This window comes from Bos indicus x Bos taurus, chromosome X (assembly GCF_003369695.1).
Source record: "Bos indicus x Bos taurus breed Angus x Brahman F1 hybrid chromosome X, Bos_hybrid_MaternalHap_v2.0, whole genome shotgun sequence".
Taxonomy (NCBI): domain Eukaryota; kingdom Metazoa; phylum Chordata; class Mammalia; order Artiodactyla; family Bovidae; genus Bos; species Bos indicus x Bos taurus.
The window spans coordinates 45,421,849-45,427,848 of record NC_040105.1 but is presented as its reverse complement, the minus strand read 5'-3'; positions in this window follow the sequence as shown (position 1 = coordinate 45,427,848).

Here is a 6,000-nt window from a genome sequence, read left to right as displayed (position 1 = left end):
TTTTTTTTTTTTTAAGGGTAGTTCTTAATTTTTTAACCATATATTATTTTCTTATCTGTGATATCTCCTGTGACTAAAGTACTATGATGAGATCTTTATCACTTGGTTGACCTTTATATGTTACCATTTCTTCTTTAAATTGGTAAATTTTGTGCATTCTCAAAGACAATTTGTGTATATCTCAGATTGCTACCAAGAGGTAGCTTCTCCTTCTCATCTCACATCCAAAGGTAGGCTGTAAATCAATGCAGCTTACCTGCCTGGAGCCTAAACTGAGCCATCATTATGGGGGAAGAAAGGGAAAGCTTTGTGTTATTAGTGCCACACTAAACTCCTATATAAAGTGAGCAGTTATAGCTTCTTTGTATATATCTTTCATTGTCTTTATTCATGCTATTCTTTTTCCTGAATTACTTTCTCCTATTCTCTACAAATTCACCAGATCCCAATTTCAACAGCATCTTCTAAGGCATTTCCTACTTGATAGCTAGAATCAATAACTTACTCAAGTTCACAGATTCATTGATAGAGCCATTATTTATAACTTTATTACTATTTTGAAATAGTAACTATTTTAAAAGTACTGTTTATGTGAATCATTTTAAAGGTCATCCCATATAAGAACTGTTCTGTGTTTTCTTAGATTATATGTTTGACATCCATCTTAAGTATATTTTCTTATTTATGTATTTCCATTGCTTTGGCATTCTGGGACCTTATAGACAATGTGAGAGACTGACCAGGCCCGGGCTAGTCCTTTCTTAGCAATTACAAAGGGCTTAGCAGAGAGGATGCCTTTCACATACAAAGCAACCAATACTGTCTATAGTTTCAGCCACCTCCTTATCTAAGTTTCACATATCAAACCATTATTTCCTCTGCTTAAATCATCCCAGGGCTAAGTACAAGATTACTAGAGATCACTTCTCTAGCCCAAAGCCCACAGAAATTGTTGAGACTACCTAATCGTAAACTGTTTCCTCCACAGTGCCTTGCCTTTCCAACAGAAATCCCAACACAGTCTCTGGCCTGTAATTTTACTTTCTCCCTGTTCTTGTCTTCTGCCACCTGCCCAAAACCTACCACTTTCCTAGTGACCCTGTGGTGGTTAAATTTATATTTAAAAAAAAAAAATAAAAAAGGATTTCATGATCATAAAATTACCAAGCAGTTTTCAGGTCTAGATTTTTGATCAACCATATGCTTTGTCCTTCAGTCTCTCTCTAGAATATTTTGAAATATACAACATTGTAAGTATGAAAACCAACAATCTCTTATATTTATAAAAGAACTTGGAAGCGTTCGCCAATTGATAAGAGATTTCAAGAATTAGTTCAAAGAGAGAAATCTGATTTCAGTGGGTTAATAATAAAACAGACAGAGATTATCATTGCCTAAAATATGCTATAAGAAAGAAATCTGATTTCAGTGGGTTGATAATAAAACAGGCAGAGATTATCATTTGCCCAAAAAATGCTATAAGAAAAGGTTCTAGTCCATATGACCAATGAAACCTGGGAGAAGCAAAGGTTTAGCAATTATGGTAGATATTGTTACACTTTATACTTTAATTCCCAGAAAGCTCACAGTGCTTTGTGGACTGCAATTGCTAATCTGACCCATCTAGTTTTTATTTTGTATTACTATATATTATATAAAATTATATATTTTACATATACTATATAAAGTTATATATCTATATTATGTTTATTACTGTTATAAATATATACATGTGTGAGTGCCTGCTTAGTGCTTCATTTGTGTCAGACCCGTTGTGATCCTATGGACTGTAGCCTGCCAGGCTCCTCTGTCCATGGAATTCTCCAGGCAAGAATACTGGAGTGGATTGCCATGCCCTCCTACAGGGGATCTTCCCAATCCAGGGATCAAATCCACATCTCTTACAACTCCTGCAGTGGCAGATGGGTTCTTTACCACTAGAACCACCTGAGAATCCTATATATAGCTATAAAACTATGTTTATCAGCCCTGATTATGTAAATATATACTGTTGGCATTTTCAGTGACTTATTATTGAACACTCTTTGCCCTTTCTATATGTTCTCATTCTTTACTCTCATCAGATTACCTCCTGCCTCCCTCTCTCCAACTCCTATCAATATCAAACTCACTTTTCAAGCTCTTAAGTTCTACCTCCTTTTCAAGGTTTCTCTCAGGACCCCAGTTTTCACAAATTATCCCTTTCTCTTAACACTCCTTTACCAGGGCTTCCCTGATAGCTCAGTTGATAAAGAATCCACCTGCAATGCTGGAGACTCCAGTTCAATTCCTGGGTAGGAAGATCTGCTGGAGAAGGGATGGGCTACCCACTCCAGTATTCTTGGGCTTCCCTTGTGGCTTCAGCTGGTAAAGAATCTGCCTGCAATGTGGGAGACCTGCGTTCGATCCCTGGGTTGGGAAGATTCCCTGGAGAAGGGAAAGGCTACCCGCTCTAGCATTCTGGCTGGAGAATTCATGGACTGTATAGCCCATGGGGTCACAAAGAGTTGGAATGTGACTGAGCGACTTTCATTTCACTTCTTCAAGCACTATCATCATGGGTACAGATTGGAGGGAAAAGACCAGAAACAAGAATCATTACAGATAAGAGATAACTCTCCACGAAGAAAACTTGGTAGTAGCCTACAATGCTGCTCTGAACTAAGGCTAATATTAACACTGTGGGGAAATATTAACATGGCCCATGTAAGACTGGTCACCTGATGCAAAGAGCTGACTCATAAGAAAAGACCTTGATGCTGGGAAAGATTGAGGGCAGGAGAAGAAGGGGATGACAGAGGATGAGATGGTTGGATGGCATCACCAACTCACTGGACATGAGTTTAAGAAAGCTCCGGAAGATGGTGCAGAACAGGGAATACTGGCATGCTGCAGTCCATGGAGTTGCAAAGAGTCTGACATGACTGAGCAACTGTACAGCAACATGTAAGCTTAAATGTAGTGAATTCTTCTACTCTACTCACCAGACTATTCTGTTCATCTATCATCAGAAATTAGAAAGGCAGGCCTACATCAAAGCAAGGCTACTTCAGTTCAGTTCAGTTCAGTTCAGTCGCTAAGTCGTGTCCCACTCTTTGTGACCCCATGAATTGCCAGCACGCCAGGCCTCCCTGTCCATCACCAACTCCCGGAGTTTACCCAAACTCACGCCCATCGAATCGGTGATGCCATCCAGCCATCTCACCCTCTGTCATCCCCTTCTCCCTCCTGCCCCCAATACCTCCCAGCATCAGGGGCTTTTCCAATGAGTCAACTCTTCACATGAGGTGGCCAAAATATTGGAGTTTCAGCTCAGCATCAGTCCTTCCAATGAACACCCAGGACTGATCTCCTTAGGATGGACTGGTTGGATCTCCTTGCAGTCCAAGGGACTCTCAAGAGTCTTCTCCAGCACCACAGTTCAAAAGCATCAATTTCTTCGCACTCAGCTTTCTTCACAGTCCAACTCTCACATCCATACATGACCACTGGAAAAACCATAGCCTTGACTAGACAGACCTTTGTGGCAAAGTAATGTCTCTGCTTTTCAATATGCTATCTAGGTTGGTCATAACTTTCCCTCCAAGGAGTAAGCGTCTTTTAATTTCATGGCTGCAGTCACCATCTGCAGTGATTTTGGAGCGCCCCAACCGTTTCCACTGTTTCCCCATCTATTTGCCATGAAGTGATGGGACCAGATGCCATCATCTTCGTTTTCCTGAATGTTGAGCTTTAAGCCAACTTTTTCACTCTCCTCTTTCACTTTCATCAAGAGGCTTTTTAGTTCCTATTCACTTTTTGCCATAAGGGTGGTGTCATCTGCATATCTGAGGTTATTGATATTTCTCCCAGCAACCTTATTCCAGCTTGTGCTTCTTCCAGGCCAGCATTTCTCATGATATACTCTGCATACAAGTTAGATAAGCAGAGTGACAATATACAGCCTTGAACATATTCTTTTTCCTATTTGGAACCCATCTGTTGTTCCACGTCCAGTTCTAACTGTTGTTTCCTGACCTGCATATACTACTTAGGTGGCAGCCAAGATCAGAGGGATAGGAGAGATGGCTGAGAGCAACCAAGAAGTGAATAATGCAAATTTGTAGACAAAGTTAAGAAATAACTAGCCTCTGAGCATGTCTATAAAGAATTCATGAGTTACAGAGGCAATTGACATGCAACTGTGGAGAAGCAATGTATCTCAGATGAAAGGAACCACTTAAAAGTCGGTTTTGAAGATGTGCAGAGACTAAAAGGGCTTTACTAGCTTTGAAAATCAAGGATTATTTCATATAAGCTGGCATAACTAGGTTTGTAGTAAAAAAGATGTCAAAATAAATCATTCACTCAATAACTGCTGCAAAGTATAGGTTCAGTGTTTCAACAGATATTTAATAAACATCTAGCATACCCTCTTCTAGTTGCTGTAGTTTTGACAGTGAATGAAGCAAACAAATATTCTGTAAAAACAATCCTAGATGCCGTTTCATTGTTTTTGTCCCTGCATATTACTCCTACTCTTGGAAACTGAGAGGCATTGTCCTGCTTTGTGAAGAGGAAAAGGAGCTTGTGCTGGATTAAGAGAAAGCAAAACCCACACAAACTACAGCTAAGAAGGATGGAGAACACCATATAACCAACCACTCACTCTTTATAGGCCCCACTGTACCTGCTGCCTGGGCTTAGTTAAGATACTATCCATAATATCAATATTCAAAGACAACCTATGGTAGAATAGTGTCTATAACTTTTAGTATTAGGCATGCAAAATACATGTGTATTTTTTGTTTGTAAAAATCTGGTTTATAATGTATATACTCTTTTGCATAATGCTTCTGTCACTTCAAATTATGAGAATTTAGAAATGCATTAAAATTTCAACATTTAGATGTTACATAAGAGTTAACACAATGAATATTTAGCTAGAAAATATAGAAGAATACTTATCGAATTTCAGATAAGGTAAGACTTTCTAAGCAGTGAAGCCAAAATCAATATTTGGAAAATCTAATTTGGCTTCTTATGAATTAAAATATCTTTACAACAGAAAAGCCCCATAAAATTTTATTATATATAAATATATAATCTTTTTTTTTTTTTTGCCTTTTCATTATATCCATGGGGTTCTCAAGGCAAGAATGCTGTAGTTGTTTGACATTCCCTTCTCCAGTGGACCACATTTTATCAGAACTCTCCATCATGACCTGTCCATCTTGGGTGGCCCTACACGGCATGGCTCATAGTATCACTGAGTTAGATCACATTGTGATCCATGGGATGTTTGTTTAGTTTTCTGTGGTTGTGGTTTTCATTCTGTCTGCCCTCTGATGGATGAGGATAAAAGACTTAAGGAAGCTTCCTGGTGAAGGGAGGGTAAAACTGGGTCTTGCTCTTGTGGGCAGGGCCATGCTCATTAAATCTTTAATCCAATTTTCTGCTGATGGGTGAGGCTGTGTACCCTCTCTGTAGTTTGGCCTGAGTCCAAACTATGATACAGTTAATGGCACTAATGGTGACTTCCTACAAAAGGACTTATACCAGCATGCCACGGCTCTCAGGACTGTTGTAGTCATTGGCCCTGACCGCACAGCAGGCCACTGTCCACCCACACCTCCACTGGAGACTCAGCACTCACAGGCAAGTCTGGCTCAGTCACTTGCAGAGTCACTGCTCCTTTCTCCTGGTGTGCACAAGGTTTTGTTGTGCCCTTCAAAAGTCTGTTTCCCTAATGGTTCTCAGTCCTTTTGCTGGATTCCCAGGTTGGGAAATCTGTTGTGGGCGCTAGAACTTTTGAAACAGTGAAAGAACTTCTTTGGCATAATTGTTCTCCAGTTTGTGGGTCATCAGCTTGGTGGCTCTATAGTGGGGTTAATGATAACCTCCTCAAAGAGGATTATGCCACGCGCTGTGCCTCCCAAGTCTGCTGCAACCAGAATCCCTGTCCCCGAGGCAGGTCACTGCTAACCCATGCCTCCACAGGAGACACTCCAACACTTAAAT